At 30.4% G+C, this 22211-nt stretch overlaps 1 protein-coding gene and 2 long non-coding RNA genes across 3 annotated transcripts in view; 1 reads left to right on the top strand and 2 right to left on the bottom strand.

Annotated features, from left to right (window-relative positions):
• Positions 1-22211, top strand: part of LOC123263534 — a 111960-nt gene that overhangs the window by 58947 nt on the left and 30802 nt on the right. The window lies entirely within an intron of this gene.
• Positions 1043-22211, bottom strand: part of LOC123263646 — a 342430-nt gene continuing 321261 nt past the window's right edge. Inside the window, exon 3 of the long non-coding RNA XR_006509199.1 lies at positions 1043-1171. This is a non-coding gene — a long non-coding RNA (uncharacterized LOC123263646). The remainder of the gene's footprint in view (positions 1172-22211) is intronic.
• Positions 3584-21794, bottom strand: LOC123263643. Its single transcript, XR_006509196.1, has 4 exons — positions 21667-21794; positions 12145-12152; positions 10499-10504; positions 3584-3594 (listed from the first exon to the last, which is right to left on the bottom strand). It is a non-coding gene; the product is annotated as an uncharacterized LOC123263643 (long non-coding RNA).

Genomic DNA, 22211 nt, shown 5'->3' on the forward strand with positions numbered 1-22211 from the left:
TGCATCTTGAGCAAGTCACGCTTCAACATTTGCTGTTAGTTTTTGGTTGACAAATGCTTTAGAAATGAACAAATTACTGAGAATTACAGTTCTTGAGCAAATCTTGAGCAAGTCATGGGTAAGTGTCTGTTGTGAGTTTCTGATTCAAAAAATGCGTCAGAAAGTTTTTCAATGCACCTTGCATTAGACTTGTCTCATATTCTTGCACAAGATGTCTTGAGCTAGTTAAATATAAATCTTGAACCAGTTCTTTCTACATGAACTTAAGCAAGACCCATAAGTAGAAAAAGACACTAGCAACTAGGGGTTTTGCTCAAGACACTGGCACCTAAATCTTACTCAAGCACAAATTACCTAGGTAACTATATCAATTCTTGAGAAAGACTGACACCAGAAGCATGCTGATAATACTTGTGCAAGACTTGCTCAAGATCTGCTCAAGATTAAATGTTTTCGAATGACCGTTCGCATCATTCTCCCACTCCTATATTTACTATAGGATCAGTGGATCTCATTCAGCATAACCTTTTAGAGTATAGACCTAACTGTTTTATCGATCAAGACAAAATTATTTTGAAATGAGCACCACTGAATCAATACATCTTCAAGTAGTGGAGGGGAAAAAGTGCTATAAAATATATAATGCACGATGCATCTTGAGCAAATCTTGAGCAAGTCACGCTTTAACATTTACTGTTAGTTTTTGGTTGACAAATGCTTTAGAAATGAACAAATTACTAAGAATTACGGATCTTGAGCAAATCTTGAGTAAGTCATGGGTAAGTGTCTGTTGTGAGTTTCTGATTTAAAAAATGCGTCAGAAAGTTTTTCAATGCACCTTGCATTAGACTTGTCTCATATTCTTGCACAAGATGTCTTGAGCTAGTTAAATATAAATCTTGAAGCAGTTCTTTCTACATGAACTTAAGCAAGACCCATAAGTAGAAAAAGACACTAGCAACTAGGGATTTTGCTCAAGACACTGGCACCTAAATCTTACTCAAGCACAAATTACCTAGGTAACTATATCAATTCTTGAGAAAGACTGACACCAGAAGCATGCTGAATATACTTATGCAAGACTTGCTCAAGATCTGCTCAAGATCAAATGTTTTCGAATGACCGTTCGCATCATTCTACCCCTCCTATATTTAGTATAGGATCAGTGGATCTCATTCAGCTTAACCTTTTAGAGTATAGATCTACTGTTTTATCGATCGAGACAAAATTATTTTAAAATGAGCGCCACTGAATCAATACATCTTCAAGTAGTGGAGGGGAAAAAGTGCTATAAAATATATAATGCACGATGCATCTTGAGCAAATCTTGAGCAAGTCACGCTTCAACATTTACTGTTAGTTTTTGGTTGACAAATGCTTTAGAAATGAAGAAATTACTGAGAATTACGGATCTTGAGCAAATCTTGAGCAAGTCATGGGTAAGTGTCTGTTGTGATTTTCTGATTCAAATAATGCGTCAGAAAGTTTTTTAATGCACCTTACATTAGACTTGTCTCATATTCTTGCACAAAATGTCGAGCTAGTTATATATAACTCTTGAATCAGTTCTTTCTACATGAACTTGAGCAAGACCCATATGTAAAAAAAGACACTAGCAACTAGGGATTTTGCTCAAGGCACGGGTACCTAAATCTTGTTCAAGCACATGTTACCTGGGATATGTCTCTGTTCATTTTCAAGATCCCCGATCTACAGAAAAAATTTTAATTTCAGTTTTTCAAATTTGTAGTTTTAAAAAAAAATTTCTTACGACTTCGGCTAAAGGATCTTAATCTTGAACCTTTAAATTTGAAAACTAGTTATCATAATTAATTTTTATTTCAATATTTTTGTTCATTTTCAACGCCTTCATTCAAAAAAATAAATTTCTTTTATTTCCTTTTTTAACTTTGGAAGCTAAATAAAAATTAACAAAAAAAATTAATTTTGTATCTTCGGCTAGAGGATCTTAATCCTTCATCTTTAAGCTTCAAAAATATGTATCATAAATAATATTTATCTTAATATTTTCCTTAATTTTCAACGCCCCCAAATAAAAACAAATAATTCAAAAATTTCTTTATTCTTTTCTAGAGCTTAAAAAATTACAAAAAAAATTGTTTCATGTCTTCAGCTAAAGGATCTTGATCTTAAACCTTCAAATTTCGAAATTATATATCATAATTAATTTTTACTTCAATATTTCTCTTAATTTTCAACATCCCCAAACAAGAAGAAAAAAATTCTAAATTTAGTTTTTCAATTTTGGAAGTTAAAAAAAATTCAAAAAAAATTTTTTTTTATGTCTTCGGCTAAAGGATCTTAATCTTGAGCCTCTAAGCTTTAAAATCATGTATCATAACTGATATTTACTTCAATATTTTCCTTAATTTTCATCATCCCTAATTAAAAGGAAAAAAAAGTCAAAATTTAATTTTTTAACTTTAGAGGCTAAAAAAAATTAAAAAAAAAATTTTTTTCTATGTCTTCGGCTATAGGATTTTCTAATCAGGTTTTCAAGCTTCAAAAATGTGTATCATACTTAATATTAACTTCAATATATCTCTCAATTTTCAGCACCCCCATTAAAAAAAGCCCGAAAAAAGACGGATAAAAAACTCAGAACCGTCTTAGAGAGAATCAACAAATGAATTTCGTGTCTTCAGACCCAAAGACTGATGATATATAATTGCATGACTTCCACAATAATTCCTCAAGGTTTTTCCAACCCCAGTCGGAGACTCTCTTTTGCCGGAGACAAAGGAAAGTTTAAGTCTATCGTCTTTTGTTTCGCTTTGGGTGTTTTGTAACCTTGAGTTCCTGTCTAGTCTTATGTGTCTATAGAAAAGTGTTTTGCAAACGTCGAGGGTTGGATTTTTCCCCTTGGTGTCACTGACAGCTTTCCGTTTATTATTTCTTTATCTTTTCTCGTAGTTCCTCAGACTTTTTACCTTTTGCAAGATTTGTTTTATTTTTTTTTGCTCTAAACAGAGATAAGTCTGTGTCTTTCGGAAGTATTCTTTGTTTTCACGCACTAGTGTCTTATTTTTCAGAAAACTTGGTAATAATTTCTTTGTAATTAACAATATTGCCACAAAAATAATTCAGGTTTTATTAATGATTTTTTTTACACAGAAACTATTGTACACTGTTAAAAATTTTTATTGTAATTTTACAAGAAATGTATTGGAATCTAATAGGCAAAACATTTATTTAAAATTACAATCGGGTATAGTAATATTACAAAACATATATAGATGTAGGGTTACTAATTTTCAAGGTTTTGTAATTTTACAAATACTTTTAGATTAACTAAGTTTGTAAAAATACAATACTTTCCTTGAATTTTACTTGAATTGAAATAATAAATAAGAAAGATTTGATTTAATATTTGTTGTCATTTTATTTTTATGAAGCGCTGACTAGATTTTGCATCTTACGTAGACCTAATTTTTACAACTCTGGTGATATAAAGTGAAAATAATATTTACCCTAACTAAGAATCGAACACGAGCCGCGCGATTGCCAGACCGATACCTAACGCCCTACGCCGTACGACCGATAAGTGATTTAACATCTTATTATTCTTATAAGCTAATCCTATGTGGTGATTGAGCTTTACGGCTCATTATTTATTATTTACATTATTTGTGTTATTTGATGCTGTTTATTGATAGAAAATAACTAACTTTTACATTATTTATAATTCATTGAATATTATAAAAATTAAAGTCTAACATATACTCATTCAAATATATTGATTTCGAAATGATCGTTTGAGCGTAATATTAGAATTTATAAAAGATAAATGATGCCTCGAATTTATTATTACAAATAAACAACCATAGACTAATAATTAGTAAAAATAAATATGAAGGACATTGTTGTTTTTTGATACATCAGGCTCATTTTTGTAAAACTGAAAAGTATTGTTTTTAAAATTTGAAAGCAGTGAAGTAGAATTACGATTCGTGTTATATAATTAAAATTGTCTGGTAAAATTATATTGTACTGTGTAATTTTACAATGAAAATTGTAAAAATAAAAAAAAAGCTTTTTAAATTTTTTATGAGATTATTTAAGTATAAATTACAATATTTTTTTATAATTTAACATAGAATTATGCCGAATCAGATCACGAATAATGTTTGTAAAATTAAAAAGCTTTTTCTTAAAAATTGACAAACGGTTTTGTAATATTACAATGCGTGTTAGGTTTATACATGAAGATTGTAAAATTACAACACATCTTAGTAGATTTCCTGACAGGTGTTGGAAAATTACATGAGTTGTATTTTATTTCGCATTGCTATACACTGATTTATAATTTTACTTATTATTTGTTTTGTAATATCATTGTAATTTTACAAAAATTTTTAACAGTGTAGATTTTAATATAAAATTCAGTTCAACAAATACGCTCTTGAATAACACTAAAAATATCTAAATTTATTTTTTTAATATTTTTGATATGAATAAACAATGGAAGAACAGAGCTCTGACAAAACGTTGGTATAAAGCTCACGTACATGATAACTTGATAACGGCTCATCTAAAACACTAAAACCAAAATTATTTACCTTCAATATATAAGTAGTTGTTGCACCAGCTACGGAGATTAATATTTATTAATGAATAACAATGGACAATTGAAAAAAAAACTGAAAATTGAGGCTTTTTTTCACAGTTTTTAGTCCTAAAAAAATAGTAAAAATAAAAATTTTGATTTGGTTGTAGCTGATGCAATAGCTATTACTATGCAGAATATGTTGTTTAAATTTCATTAAGATCGGGTCAGTGCTTCCGAAGATATCATGTACGTCAACCAGAAAAACTTACTTCTGAGATAAACGCGCTTAAAGTTTTTTTAATTAAAAAAAAACAAAATCTTACCTAAAGTCAATCAGCGACGCCGGGACCATTCAAAATTCCCTTCAGCCTTTTCAAAAATTTGAATTTCTTCCACTCGAACATCCACATAAACATCGTTAAATAATCGAGTTACAGTGATCCAATCACTTAGAAATTTTAACACAATACTTTTAGATATATGTACTATCGAAAAATGTAAAAAAAAATTTTTTTTCAAAGTTACAAACCAGAATGACCCTTTAAGTTCTTCGAAAGTGTAATGTGTTCTTAGACGATTATTTCATCCTTCTTTAATCGCCTAAAAAATAATATTTTTAAGCAAAAAATATTTTATCAAAACAAATCCGAAAATTTTTATAACTGGGCCCATAACCTTTGAAAAAAATTCAAATTTCTAAGCTTAAAATTTTTCTCAAACTTTTTAGTAATGCTTTCAGTTTGGTTTCAATTTTTATCGGATAAAAAAAATTAAGTGTATAATAGCCTCGAGTAGACAAGGAAGAACGATCCTGTAGCGCAGATGCATGTATCTAGTTTGTGGTTTCGATGGTCAGTTACTGCCAGTCGTGTATCTCTCGGTAATCCTCAACAGACTCAAGCTCGCTGGTTCGACAGATTGATGGCTAAATAGATAGCCTGAGAATTGACCCAGAAAAAGGGAAAAATCAGCTCGGAATAAAAATAATGAATCTAAAAAAAAAAGAATTCAAGCTTTGTAACAAATGAGCATTTTATTCATTAATTTTTAACTGAAAAAATGACCAGTTTTTTCCTCGGAACCCTAGCTCGTTATAAAGATAGGATATGGAGGAGGGAGTGGGGGTGTATGGGGTTGGTCGGAAAAAAAGTTAGGACACAGCTCGTTAGCTCAACTTCCGGGGCCTCCGACCAGTAATTTATCTCAACCGACAGACTTACTTATATATCTAGTTCCACTGGACAGACAGACTTTTCCCATCCTCTTAATCCCCATCCATCTTTCCTCTTTACTTCTTACACAGATATACTGTTGTACGCCACGCCGGCTAACGTTTACTTTTTACTTTGTTTACTTTTTAGGACAAATAAGACCAGTTTTTTTGGGTTAACGAGTGTAATTTTTTTAACACTCTTAAAATAAACTTAACTATCGAATTTAAAGTCAATTGGTTTTATTTGGGAAAATGTTTTAGTTGGAATATTTTTTAAAGAGAAATAATAAAAGTTTTAATGATGAAAAAAAAACGGAGAAAAAATTTAATATTTCTGATCTGATTTAATATATCTTATAAGAACTAATATATTTAAATAAATCAGATATATCTGACCAGATCCTCCGATTTAATAAATTTAATTAAATCTAATACATTCAGTCAGATCAGATTTATCTAGTATTTCTGATCAGATCTGATAACTAATAAGATCGATCAGATCGTAAGTATCTACTCAGATCTCATTTGACTAATTTTTCCAAGCAAATCTGATAGATCTTAAATAACAAATATATTTGATCAGATCTGATATATTTGATATATCTGACCAGATCTTAGATCTAATAAATTTAATTAAATCTAATACATTGAGTCAGATCGGATTTATCTAGAATTTCTGATCAGATCTGAGATCGAACCGATCGAATGTATCTACTTAGATCTTATTTGTTTAATATATTAAAGCAAATCTAATAGATCTTGTATGACAAATATATTTGATCAGATCTTGAAATCTATAATATATATTGACTCAGATCTCGTACATTCAGTGAGATCTGATATATCTGATAAGATCTGATAATATTTAACAGATCGACGATATTAGCTCAGATATCATATGTTTGATATATATAAGCAGATCTAATAAATCTTATATGAAAAATAGATGTGATCAGATTTAATATATTTGATATATCTGACCAGATCTTAAGATCTCATAAATTTATTTACATCGAATACATTTACTCAGATCGAATACATCTAGTATTTCTAGTAAGATCTGATATTATGATAAGATCGAACTGATCGAATGTATTCATTTAGATCTTATTGACCTAATATATTCAAGAAAATCTGATAGATTTTATATGATAAATATGTTTGATCAGATCATAGATATCTAATATATTTGATCAGATCTTAAGATCTAATATATCCATTCAGATCTCGTAAATTTAATCAGATTTGATATAAATTGTATATCTGATAAGATTTTACAGATCGAAGATATTTAGTTGGATTCCATATAACTGATATATCGAAGCAAATCTGAGAGATCTTATATGACAAACACATGTGATCAGATCTAATATATTCTAACAAATTAGATGTTAAAATTTAGTTTATATATTTCTTTCTGATATATTCAGTCAGATTTGATCAGATCTGACATATTTAGTCAGATTTTACCATATTTGACACAATCAATTAGATCTGATTAGATATATTTAGTTACATCTGATGAAATCTAATATATTCAGTTAATTCTGATCAGATCGAATTTATTAAATCCGACATTAATCCATATGCGTCTAATTTATATTATCATAGTCAACATATCTAATGTATCTGATCAGATCTGATATATTCAGTCACATCTGATCAGATTTAATATATTCAGTCAGATCTGATCAGATCTAATATATTAAGTCCGATCTAAATTTATATGCATCTAATATATATTATCAGAGTCAGTATATCTAATGTATCTGATCAGATCTGACATATTTATTCCGATCTGATTTCATTTCATGTATTATATCTAATCAGATCTCATATATTTGATCAGATATGATATAATTAGTCAGATCTGGCCAGATCTGACATATATAGTTAGATCTGGCCATATCTGACACAATCAGTAAGATCTGATCAGATCTGATAGATTCAGTCACATCTGATCAGATCTAATATATTCAGTCAGATCTGATCAGACCTAATATATTGTTAGATCTGATCAGATCTAATATATTAAATCCGATCTAAATTTATATGCATCTAATATATGTCATCAGAGTCAGTATATCTAATGTATCTGATCAGATCTGACATATTTATTCCGATCTGATTTTATTTAAATGTATTATATCTTATCAGATGTTATATATTTGATCAGATCTGATATATTTATTCCAATCTTATTTTATCTTATTAAATCCCATATATCTTATCAAATATATTACTCATCTATCTTACCAAATTTAATGTATCTAATTAAATCTGATATATCTAATATATCTGACGAGTTCTCAGATATATGATCAGATCTAAATTTTTTTTCAAATAGAATAGTATATTTTCGATGGAAAAAAAATCAATATTTCAGCGTCCAAGATGTTTTTCTTAACTTATTAAAAAATCAATCAATTTTTCACCCTAAACCAAAGCAACATACTCAATCCTCAAGAAAACTGTGTTGCCAAAAATCCAATCTTCATTCTTTACAATAACATCCTTTATCACCCACCCTTCGCATATTTGTACGGAGAATTTTTCAGGAATTTTCGCTCGCTTAAAAAAATTGATAAAATACTGTAAATAAAATTTCCACTTGGATAACTTTTTATTCAATAAAATGTATAAGTTCTCGAGTAAAGAAACTAAACACATCTGGTCAGCTGAAGTGTAACCTAAAGGACCAATATTAAATCTAAAAGGGTCTATCTTCTATCGAGGGCATCAAACCGGAAATTCCACTACTTAACTTTATTCTCTGATATGACCTTTATATCTACGCTTACTGTAAGTGTCATTATCAATTATCAGTGACACATCTAAAATTTCTAAATATATATTGATGGATATTGCGATCCATCAAAAGTGTCCTTCCAAATGACCTCAATAACTTTGTCTATTTTTATCAGACAAAAAGTAAACTAGTGTCGAAGGAAAGTAGAAACCGATAACTTTAACGTAAAATCTTCGGAAACACTATTTTGTTAAACTATCACGATTTCCAGTGGTAACTTTGCAATTAATGACGCAATTCGAAACTCGCCGAGAAATTTATGGGCTTCGGGGCGGAAAACTGCAAAAGTAAAAAAAAACATTGCAACAAAAAAGATACTAAATTTATTTGAAAGTTTTCTGAGCGATTGAATGTCGAATTTTTGAAATCTTTACTGAAGGCGCTGAAAATTGAGATTAATATAAACCTGTTATATATAATTTCAAAGTTTACCCATATAGCAATCTTTTTCAAGGCTCGAGCAAATCTGGTCTCAATTTCGATACTTGTTAGTGTCTTTTTCTACCTATGGGTCTTGCTCCAGATACTTGTAGCAAATTCAATTGACAAGTCTTAAACAAGCCTTGTACAAGAACTTGCGGCCAGATTATAGCTCAAGAATTGTGTAAGAAAATTGAGAAAATCTGAAGATGTTTATCGATAAACTAACTATAAGCATGCTGAATATACTTGTGCAAGACTTGCTCAAGATCTGCTCAAGATCAAATGTTTTCGAATGACCGTTCGCATCATTCTCCCTCTCCTATATTTACTATAGGATCAGTGGATCTCATTCAGCTTAACCTTTTAGAGTATAGACCTACTGTTTTATCGATCAAGACAAAATTACTTTAAAATGAGCACCACCGAGTCAATACATCTTCAAGTAGTGTAGGGGAAAAAGTGCTATAAAATATATAATGCATCATGCATCTTGAGCAAATCGTGAGCAAGTCACGCTTCAATATTTGCTGTTAGTTTTTGGTTGACAAATGCTTTAGAAATAAACAAATTACTGAGAGTTACGGTTCTTGAGCAAATCTTGAGCAAGTCATGGGCAAGTGTCTATTGTGAGTTTCTGATTCAAAAAATACGTCAGAAAGTTTTTCAGTGCACCTTGCATTAGACTTGTCTCATAATCTTGCACAAGATGTCTTGTGCTTGTTATACATAAATCTTGAACCATTTCTTTCTACATGAACTTGAGCAAGACCCATATGTAGAAAAAGACACTAGCAACTAGAGGTTTTGCTCAAGACACTGCCACCTAAATCTTGCTCAAGCACAAGTTACCTTCGCAACTATGTCAATTCTTGAGAAAGACTGACACCAGAAGCATGCTGAATATATTTGTGCAAGACTTACTCAAGATCTGCTCAAGATCAAATGTTTTGGAATGACCGTTCGCATCATTCTACCCCTTCTATATTTACTATAATATCAGTGAATCTCATTCAGCTTAACCTTTTAGAGTATAAACCTACTGTTTTATCTATCAAGACAAAATTATTTTAAAATGAGCACCACTGAATCAATACATCTTCAAGTAGTGGAGGGGAAAAAATGCTATAAAATATATAATGCATAATGCATCTTGAGCAAATCTTGAGCAAGTCACGCTTCAACATTTGCTATTAGTTTTTGGTTGACAAATGCTTTAGAAATGAACAAATTACTGAGAATAACGAATCTTGAGCAAATCTTGAGTAAGTCATGGGTAAGTGTCTGTTGTAAGTTTCTGATTCAAAAAATCCGTCAGAAAGTTTTTCAATGCACCTTGCATTAGACTTGTCTCATATTCTTGTACAAGATGTCTTGAGCTAGTTAAATATAAATCTTGAACCAGTTCTTTCTATATGAACTTGAGCAAGGCCCATCTGTAGAAAAAGGCACTAGCAACTAGGGGTGTTGCTCAAGACACCGGCACTTAAATCTTGTTCAAGCACGAGTTACCTGGGTAACTATGTCAATTCTTTAGAAAAATTGACTCCAGAAGCATGCTGAATATACTTGTGCAATACTTGCTCAAGATCTGCTCAAGATCAAATGTTTTCGAATGACCGTTTGCATCATTCTACTCCTCCTATATTTACTATAGGATCAGTAGATTTCATTCAGCTTAACGTTTTAGAGTATAGACCTTCTGTTTTATCGATCAAGACAAAATCATTTTGAAATGAGCACCACTGAATCAATACATCTTCAAGTAGTGAAGGGGAAAAAGTGCTATAAAATATATAATGCATGATGCATCTTGAGCAAATCTTGAGCAAGTCACGCTTCAACATTTGCTGCTAGTTTTTGGTTCAGAAATGCTTTAGAAATTAATAAATTACTGAGAATTACGGATCTTGAGCAAATCTTGAGCAAGTCATGGGTAAGTCATGGATAAGTGTCTGTTGTGAGTTTCTGATTCGATAAATGCGCAGAAAGTTTTTCAATGCACCTTGCATTAGACTTGTTTCATATTCTTGCACAAGATGTCTCGAGTTGGTTATATATAAATCTTGAACCAGTTATTTTTACATGAACTTGAGCAAGACCCATATGTAGAAAAAGACACTAGCAGCTAGGGGTTTCGCTCAAGACACTGGCACCTTAATCTTGCTCAAGAACATGCTACTTGGGTAAGAACCCTACTTCAAGATTTCATAGCCGAAGACATGAAAATAAATTTTTTCCATTTTTTTCTCAACTCTAAAGTGCAAAAAATAAGTTTTGAATTTCTGTCTCTATTATAATAACACAAAGCGCATTTACCAGTTAATTTATTCAATTGCAGATGTAAATTTCTCATACATGGTCATGTTTATATTAGGATATTCCGAGCCAACTAATTAGGATTCGCTAGTTTACTATTCTGTTGTCTAAATAAACGTTTAACCTTTCGCTCTGTATAGTATCAGTAAATTCAAGTCCTCCAATGAATTCCATCTTTCTCTAATGCATAGACATATAAACGGGCTCCAGTCATAAACACGAACCAGTAATATATTTGCTAGCGAAGCAGACCGAACAAATATCCACGCGTGATCGCAAATGTGCCTTCTGTACGTGAATGTAATACTGGGGATAGTCGAAAACAGGACCACTTTTTCCCCTAGTGCATGTGACTCATTAAATATTGTCAATTGACAATTAAATTTTGCTCTAATAATGATGATAATGAAAAAAAAAATGTTTATGACCAGATCTGATAATATTTTGTTGTAGTACGATCTGAATCACAATCAGATTTGGTCAAATACAGATCTGATCAGATCTTGTCTGACCACGATCATAAACAGATCTGATCAGATTATAAACAGATCTGATCAGATCATAAATAGATATGATCAGATCTGGTCTGATCATGATCACAAATAGATCTGATAAGATCAGACCATGTCTGACCATGATCACAAACAAATCTAATTTTATCTAATCATGATAAGATCTGAACAGATCTGGTTATTTATGACCACAATTAGATCTGGTCTTCCAAAAATTTGCTCAAAGGTAATCATAATAAGATTTGATGCTTTCTGATCACATTTTATGTGATCATAATAAGATCTGGTCATATTTGGTCACAAACAGATCTGATCATAAATAGATCTGTCAAAAAAGATCTGGTTATATCTGATCATAATTAGATTTGGTCATATGTAGCGATGATCAGATTAGATCATTGTTGATTATAATAGAATCTGATCTTTTCTCGTCATGAATAGATCTAGACATAATCTGGTCATAGTCAGAATTAATGATAACAAGATATGGTCACAAACAAATCTGGTTAGATCTGATCATAAAAAGATATAACCTTAACTTCTTGTAAACAAATCTGGCTATTTTTGATCATGAAAATCTCTGGTCATATTTGGTCACAATCAGATCTGATCATAAATAGATCTGGCAAAAAAGATCTGATCATAATAAGATCTGGTCATATCGGATCATAATAAGCTCTGGTCATATCTGATCATAATAAGATCTGAACAGATCTGGTAATATTCGGCCACAAACAGATCCGGTCATAAATAGATCTAGCAAAAATCATCTGGTCATATCTGATTATAATAAGATCTGGTCATATTTGGTTACAAGCAGATCTGGTTATATCTGATCATAAACAGATCTGGTCATGTTTGGTCACAAATAGATCTGGTAAAAAAGATCTGATCATAATAAAATCTGGTCATATCTGATAAAAATTATATGTAAACAGATCAAAATTCTTGAACCTAAAAACAGTTTTCTACTTCGACTATCCAAGTGTGTACTGAAAAAATTTTACTTTACCAAAATAAATATAATGACGAAAATAACAATAATAACAAAATATCTGCAGTACATTAATTAGTTAAATTTAAATAATATAATATTTATAAAAGCACCCAAATAATGAAATGTTTACATTAATAAATATTATATTTATCAAAAAGCTTTCTACATAGCAATGTCATAAACCCTGAAAATATATTTACCGTGTGCACTCTTTGCGTTACATTTATCCACGTCGATATCATATTTTGTCCGTGCAAATTGAATTGCATTTGATCATCAAAACAAAAACTAATTCTGTAAATGGACTCTTTTACAACTAAATATCTCTCAATTCTATTTTTGTTTTTATTTATTTAATTTACAATAAATAATAAAAAAAATAGATCGATTTCAAAAGACATTATACTGAGGATTAGATTATAGCGATAAAAGAATCGTTATTATATTTTTAAAGCTTTTCAGTTCGGATAAGCCTCAAATGAACCGATCGATACTTCTTTATAGGAGCTATCACTAAATAAAATTTTATTACTTTCTAAGCTCGAGTATGTGAGACGATATTACCCGAGATTATGGAGAATTTTTCACTATAATTCTGCTATAAATTTACTGCTAATTTGAAGTTAAATTTTTTTTTTTAAAGAACATTATGCATAAAAATGAGTTTATAAAATAAATTTTAAAAATGATAGTGCTATCACAAGATCTATTAAAAATAATTTAGTGAACAAATGTGACAGAATAAATTTATAGAACCAACAAACTATTAAAAACTCCTCCAAAAACTTTACATAAAAAATTGACTACTGAAAAATATATAAAACCAAAAGGCGCTAATTCTTATCAAGACCTTTCTGATGATACCAAATTAAACTATAAAAATTCCTTTTAAAATAATAATATCCTCGTCACAAAATTTTCCTTACTCTCTTAATTATTTAAATCATAAAAGACTGTCGCTGAAAAAATATTAAAACCAATTTACGATAAAGATATACCCGTTACTAAATTTTTCTTAGTCTCTTAATTATATAAATTAATTTTTGACATATAACCATATTCACATCTACAGAATAAAATAAATAAATATAATGACTTTTATCGGGAAATTCTATTCTATTTATAACTACTTCGAAAACTTATCATAATAACTGAACTATTTTAGAAAAGGAAATGAAACATTGAACGGCACTAATTTAGGTCTTGACCTTTCCAATTAACTAAATTTAATTTAAAAAACTTATTTTATCCTAAATACGCCACAGAGAAAATTTTCCTTATTCTCTTAATTGTACAGATTATCTAAAATAAATTTAAAATTTTAAACACTTATTAATTTAAATTAAACATTTAAACCTTCCCGGTTTTATGAAAGTTTTTCAAACTCTCTGTAAGATGGCGTTGCGCACCGGATCCAGAACTACGTCACTCTCCCGCCAAAATTCAAATTGAAAATTCAATTTCTATTAAAAAACTTACCTAGATACATTATTAAGGTCCGTACTTTTGTCATTTTATATTAAAAGATCTATATTAATTAAAAATTCTAATATAAAAACTTGAAAATTTTTTCAATTAAAACAACTGAGTAATAATAAGAACACCATATGAAAAGTAAGTACCGAACTGTTAGCAAAGTTACGGAATTCGAACTATCAAACTATTAGAGCATTAGACCGTAAAAGTTATCTCAGTGTATAGTCGTCTGAATTTGGGGAGATTTAGAGGCCTAGAGAGCCCCTGACGTACAACTACTACCACACTATATATGTATATACATAAAACTCGGTTGTACATAGGTATCGCGTGACCATCAACAACTTGTTTTAAACTCTAAGTCTGTTCCAACATTAGATACTATTTTCGACACGGAATACGTTTTTGCCGTTCTAATTGTCGCGAAGTTTAATTTAATCAGGATTTGTAATTGACTTAGGTATTAGACGAAGGTCCGAACTCTATCAGAATTTATCTACTGTCATCAAAAGAACAATGTTTAATTATTTAGTAACTTTTTTTGGCAAAAGCAATTAAATAAATGAAATGACTTTTTTGGATATCAAAAATTTAACGATAGGTTGATAGCGCCATTTTGTAAATTATCACGATATCTTTACAGTATGACTCCCAGAGCCGGAGTACTCGGTCGTACTGGTACATGAGGGCTGGTTTAATTCACCCTCCAATCGTTTGCCAGGCGATTACGTAGTTTTAGCAAATATATTGCGTTATCTCGCGTGTTTATCGACGGTTATTTCTATAATCTCATTTATTGTGTTGGATTCACTGATCCTTGATAAAACTTTACATTTTTAGGTTAAAGTCATAGATAATTTTGCTAAAATTGGATTTTTTTTAGCCTTGACTAATTTTGGACAATCTTATTACATTTGAATCAATTAACCGATTTGCACGCGGTTAGCGGCAATCGATGTAATTTTGAACTCTATCAATAATTCTGAATAAAAAAATTGATCTGATGAAAAATTCCGGAGTTATTACAAAAAAAAAAAACACTTTTTTCGATTTTTTCGACAACGATATCTCACGAAAGCATCAACCGATTCTGACGCTTTTGGTGGCGATCGATGCGGGTTTTCAAAGTTAAGAGCCGATTAGTTTTTGAGGTCGATCGGTTTAGCAAATTCGGAGATATTTAAAAAAAAAATGAAAAAAAAAACAACTTTTTTTTCACTTTTTTTGCCATTTCTCGAAATCTACTGGTCCAAATCGGTTCCAACTTACAGGAAATCTAAGTTTGGCGAAGACCTTTCGAATGACACCAACTGCGATCAAATCAGTCAAGCACTTCAGAAGTTATAAGAGGTATACATACACACACACACACACACACACACATACAGACGTACGGGCATCATCGTAAAAATAGTCAGGGAAGCTTCTTAGGGCTTCAAAACGTCAAGATCTGTTTAAACCTCGATTTTTACAAAACGGGGTGAAAACAATAACTTCCCGATTTTTCGAAAATCTTCGATTTTCTTAGCGGGAAGTTAGAAATCATGTATAAAAATTTTGCAGTTACTGTGTTTTAAAATTGGACCGAGGTATTATCATGTTTTTCTTCACACCTAGCTCAAATATGCTTCAATTCAATCATTTTTTCCTTAAAAAAAGAAATTAGTCCCACATTTTCGACTAATTTCATTTACAACAATTAGCTATTAAAAATTTTCTATTACCATTACTAACTCTGCGGCTGGTACAAAGCTCTTTATACATTAACCGTAACGTCCATTTCACTAACGACATTCTCTGTAACAATATAAATAAACGTAACGTGTTTGCACATTAAACTGCTTCATTCGGATAGTTTGTTTGTAACGAGCTATTTTACTCACCCTAATTCTCCTTATATTTTTTCATCCCTTTATCTCGCGACACCACCCTCGCTAAATTTTTATGTTACACGCCAAATATAATACTTATAATAATAAAAAAGAAAATCTTGTGTAGCAAAAAATTTTTATCGTTAAAAATTACTCGGTAATTCAATAAACAGGATAAATATTTGCCTTAAATTAGCCGAAGCTTTCACACGAATATATTGTGGCGAGGTTTCTATTTAACCGTGAAACTAATATATGCATAAACATATATGGAGGATATAAATTCGAAGGTAACATCGGATGTATACGCCAATGCGTTAATAATTGTTGTAGGTTCGTGCGAAATTAATTATTCACTCTTAATTAATTTAATTAGACTAATTATTACTATCCACGCAAGCATTAACATAATATCATGAATTACGATGGAAAATTTGAAAAATTTATTCTTTTTTTGTAAATTTAAAATTATAAATATTTTAACCTACTAATTAAAAAATTGAAAAGAATTTGGTAATAAATCACGGTCATAAAAATATTGAATTTATATGCCTCGGTGCAAGCAAATCTGACCAGATTCAATTAGATCTGATCAGATTAGAGCTTATTTTAGTCACCTAAAATTCCTATACAGTCTAATCTGATTAAGAATTTCAAATCGGACCTGATATATCCAATTAGATTTCATTTATTCAATCAGATTTGATAAATCTCATTCTAATAATATGATTAGATTTGATATATTAAGCCAACTGTACTTGTAATATATTAGATATATATTACAATATATATTAGATTTGATCTTATTTCAGTAACCTAAAATGTCCACAATCTAATCAGATTTAACATTTCAGATTACATCTAATAAATCCAATTAGATTTAATTTATCAGATTAAATCTTAATCTAATAACCTAATATGGCTACAATCTAATCGGATTAAGGAATTCAGATTTGATCTAATATATCCAATGAGATTTTATTTATTCAATCAGATTTGAGAAATCTAATTGTAATAATCTGATTAGATTTGATATAAAGCTGTACTTATGATGTATTCAATCATATTCAATATATCAGATAAGATCTTATTTTATTAACCGAAAATTTTTACAATTGAATCAGATTAAGAATTTTAGATCAGATCTCATGTATCCAATTAGATTTGATTTATTAAATCAGATCTTATTATAAGTTATTATAATTTTAGGTTATAATTAATAACTTAAAATACTCACAATCCAATTAGATTTAGAATTTCAGATCGGATTCAATATATCCAATTAGATTTGAATTACTTAATCGGATTTGATTAATCTAATTCTTATAATCTGATTAGATTTGATATGTTAAGCCAGCTGTATTTGTAATATATACAATCAGATTCAATATATCAGATCAAATCTTATTTCAGTAACCGAAAATTTCCACAATGTGATCAGTTTTAGAATTTAAGATCGGATCTAATATATCTCAATAAATGCAATGTATGAGTCTAATTCCAATAATCTGATCAGATTCAGATTTTTAGATCGGATCTCATATATCCAATTAAATTTGATTTATTCCATCAGATTTGATAAATCTAATTCCCATAATCTGATCAGATTTGACATGTTAAACCAGCTTTATTTGTAATATATCCAATCAGATTAGGTCTTATTTTAGTAACTTCAAATTCTCACAATCTGATCAGATTAAGAATTTTAGATTGCATTTGATACATATAAATAGATTCAATGTATTAGATAAAATCTGATAAATCGAATTCCAATAATCTGATCTGATTTAGAAGTTCAGATCGTATTTAATATATCCAATTATATTCAATTTGTTGTATCAGATTTGATAAATCAAATTCTAATAATCTGATTAGATTTAATATGTTGTGCCAGCTATGTTCAGAAAATATCCAATCAGAATAGATATTATTTCAATAACTTAAAATTCTCACAATCTGATCAGATTATAAATTTCAGATCAGATTTAATATATCTCAATAGATTCCAATATATTACATCAAATCTGATTAATCTAATTCCAATAATCCGATCAGATTTAGAATTTCAGTTCGGATCTAATCTATCCAATTAGATTTAATTTGTTCAATCAGATTTGATAAATCTAATTCTAATAATCTGATCAGATTTAATATGTTAAGCCAGCTGTATTTGTAAAATATCTAATCATATTAGATCTTAATTTAGTAACCTGAAATTTTCTCACCCGATCAGATTTAGAATTTCAGATCGACTCCAATATATCCAATTAGATTTGATTTCAACAATCAGATTTGATAAATCTAATTTCAATAATCTGATCAGATTTATAATTTTAAATTAGATCTAGTATATTTAAATAGATTTAATGTATTTGATCAAATCTGATAAATCTTGTTCCAATAATCTGATCAGATTTAGAATTTCAGATTGGGTCGAATATATCTCAATAAATGCAATATATTACATCAAATCTGATAAATCTAATTTCAATGATCTGATCAGATTTAGAATTTCAGATCGGATCTAATACATCCATTTAGATTTAATTTATACAATCAGATCTGATAAATTTATTTCCTATAATCTGATCAGATTTAGAATTTTAGATCCGATATAATATATATTTAATTTATTAGATTAGATCTGAAATATCCAATTAAATTCCATGTATCAGATCAGATTTAATAAACTTGATGTTTCAGATTATACAAGATTTAACATATTATTTTCGTAACTTCCACTTACAATATAACATATCTTCAATATGTAACTTTTATTTGTCACAAAAGCAAAAAAAATCAGTCATAAAATTTATTTTTTTTTCTATTTTGAACAAATAAAATGATTGAATACTGAGAAAAGTGTCATGACAATATTGAACGAAAAGTTTCTACGAATCTAGTAAAAAATCCTGCGACAATTTTTCAATTTTACCTTTATTCTGTCATTTCCATCCTTTTTATTTATTCATCTCTTGTAAGCTTTCAAACACAAACTCTATTTTATTTGCAGACATAAACCACATGAAATATACATTATGGCAACCATTGCGTATTTACTTTTTTCTCTTCGCATATTTACTGCAGATTGACAATTTCTCACTATCATAATAATTAATCAAACTTATTTTAGAAAAAATCATTAAAAAGCGAAAGCTTAAGTTTAAATTTATGAGACGTAAAAAACAAAAGTTTGTACAGATTGTAGATCCCGAAATCCAGATCGTGAATGCAAGACTGATTGCGGTTGGAAACTTTGGAACAGAGGGTGAAAGAAATAAAGAGGGAAAAAGAAAATGAGTTGGGTTAGAGTGAAATAGATGAAGAAAGAAAAAAAAATTGAAATAGCTTCTTTATTTGGTACCTCTCTGCTCTACTTGGCTTTCCATACTCTCTACATAATGTCAGTTTATTGCGCGGGCTTATTTGCCACCAGATACAAACGGAAATGAAAAATGAACAAACAGAATATATATTACGTGGAAATTTAAATTAACATATCATCAAGTTTCAAAATACCTCTATATAAAAATATGAACACAAGAATAAAAAAAAAAGATTTATTATCATTTTTCAGTATATTATTTTTTTATTAATTAATAAATAAAATTTTTCAATTAATTAATAAATGAATTATCAAAATGTTTTGGTTTTCCTATCAAAAAAATCCACATAAGTTTGCATAGGAAATCCACATCGGAAGTATGGATTCCTATAGTAAATTTATATATGTGGAATAAAAAAGGTTGGCAATAGCCTAATCGGCTCGGTACCTGCATTTCGAAAGAGTGGGACCAGGGTTCGATTCCGGCGCGCACCAATATTTTTCAATGATTATAAACTAAGAATATTCGCGTTTCATTGCCAGCCTCTGTACCGGTCGGGTTTTCTGTGGTTTTCCCATATAGTTATGGAGGTAAAATGTCATTATAGAAGTACCTCCATACTATTTAAGACCGAAATGCAAATGCAGGTACTGATTATAACGCGTAAGTCGGCCACAGTCGCAGCACATGTGTGTCGGGCATGAAAAAATCCCGACATGCAGGGGCGTGGGGACGAAAAAAGTGGTTGAGAGTAATAATGACGGGGTTGAGAGATTATATTGCGGAGAAAAAAAGTGGAGAGACAATAATTCCCCACCCTCCCTTGTAAAACACTCTACAGTGATACAAGTAAAACCATCCTCAATTATAACCTCAATTATATGTGGAATAAACATACCCAGGTAACATGTGCTTGAGCAAGATTTAGGTGCCAGTGTCTTGACCAAAACCCCTAGTTGCTAGTGTCTTTTTCTACATATAGGTATTGCTCAAGTTCATGTAGCAAGAACTGGTTCAAGATTTATATATAACTAGCTAAAGACATCTTGTGCAAGAATATGAGACAAGCCTAATGCAAGGTGCATTGAAAAACTTTCTGACGTATTTTTTGAATCAGAAACTCTCAACAGACACTTACACATGACTTGCTCAAGATTTGCTCAAGATCCGTAATTCTCAGTAATTTGTTCATTTCTAAAGCATTTGTCAACCAAAAACTAACAGCAAATGTTGAAGCGTGACTTACTCAAGATTTGCTCAAGATGCATCATGCATTATATATTTCATAACACTTTTTCCCCTCCACTACTTGAAGATGTATTGATTCAGTGGTGCTCATTTTAAAATAATTTTGTCTTGATCGATAAAATAGTAGGTCTATACTCTAAATGGTTAAGCTGAATGAGATCCGCTGATCCTATAGTAAATATAGGAGGGGTAGAATGATGCGAACGGTCATTCGAAAACATTTGATCTTGAGCAGATCTTGAGCAAGTCTTGCACAAGTATTATCAGCATGCTTCTGGTGTCAGTTTTTCTCAAGAATTGACATAGTTACCCAGGTAACTTGTGCTTGAGCAAGATTTAGGTGCCAATATCTTTGGCAAAACCTCTAGTTGCTAGTGTCTTTTTCTACGTATGGGTCTTGCTCAAGTTCATATAGAAAGAACTGGTTCAAGATTTATATATAACTAGCTAAAGACATCTTGTGCAAGAATATGAGACAAGCCTAATGCAAGGTGCATTGAAAAACTTTCTGACGTATTTTTTGAATCAGAAACTCTCAACAGACACTTACACATGACTTGCTCAAGATTTGCTCAAGATCCGTAATTCTCAGTAATTTGTTCATTTCTAAAGCATTTGTCAAGTCTTGCACAAGTATTATCAGCATGCTTCTGGTATCAGTCTTTCTCAAGAATTGATATAGTTAGTTTATCGATAAGCATCTTCAGATTTTCTCAATTTTCTTACACAATTCTTGAGCTATAATCTGGCACAAAGTTCTTGTACAAGGCTTGTCCAAGACTTTTCAATTGAATTTGCTACAAGTATCTGGAGCAAGGCCCATAGGTAGAAAAAGACACTAACAACCATCGAAATTGAGACCAGATTTGCTCAAGCCTTAGAAAAGATCGTTATATGGGATATACCTTGTAAGAACGTGACTTAAGCCAATGAGTAGCGTAGAAGACTGTCAACCATGAGGTACCGGGTTCAAGTCCATCAGACGCGAGCAGTTTTTTCATTAGATAAAATTACAAAATCCATTTTTCAGAATTAATTTTAATTTATTATTTATTAATAGCAATTACTTCATAACTATTTTTCATTTTGTGAAAAAATTTTTTTTTTACCTGAATAATATGGAAATCTATGTAGGATCCTACCCTGGATTTCTATATAGGAAACTATATGGGAATCTATCCGAAAACGCCATGTGCGGATCCATCGGAGAATCCAAGCTGGTTTCCCACATGGATTTTTTTGATAGGGTTTCTTTCTAGTCGGAGTTTTCGATCCAGTCAGAGCTTCCGGAGAAGGTAGTCTGCGCTCCGGAGGAGTGACCGTTCCTGTTGTCGTCCTAGTTTTCGTTCCAGTTGGAGGTACTCCTCGATCCATGGCCGTTAAAGTCCCGATTGTCGTCTTGTTTTTCGATCCAGTTGCCGGTACTCGCCGATCCGTGGCCGTGAAAGTC

Source organism: Cotesia glomerata, linkage group LG4 (assembly GCF_020080835.1).
Source record: "Cotesia glomerata isolate CgM1 linkage group LG4, MPM_Cglom_v2.3, whole genome shotgun sequence".
NCBI classification, from domain to species: Eukaryota; Metazoa; Arthropoda; class Insecta; order Hymenoptera; family Braconidae; genus Cotesia; species Cotesia glomerata.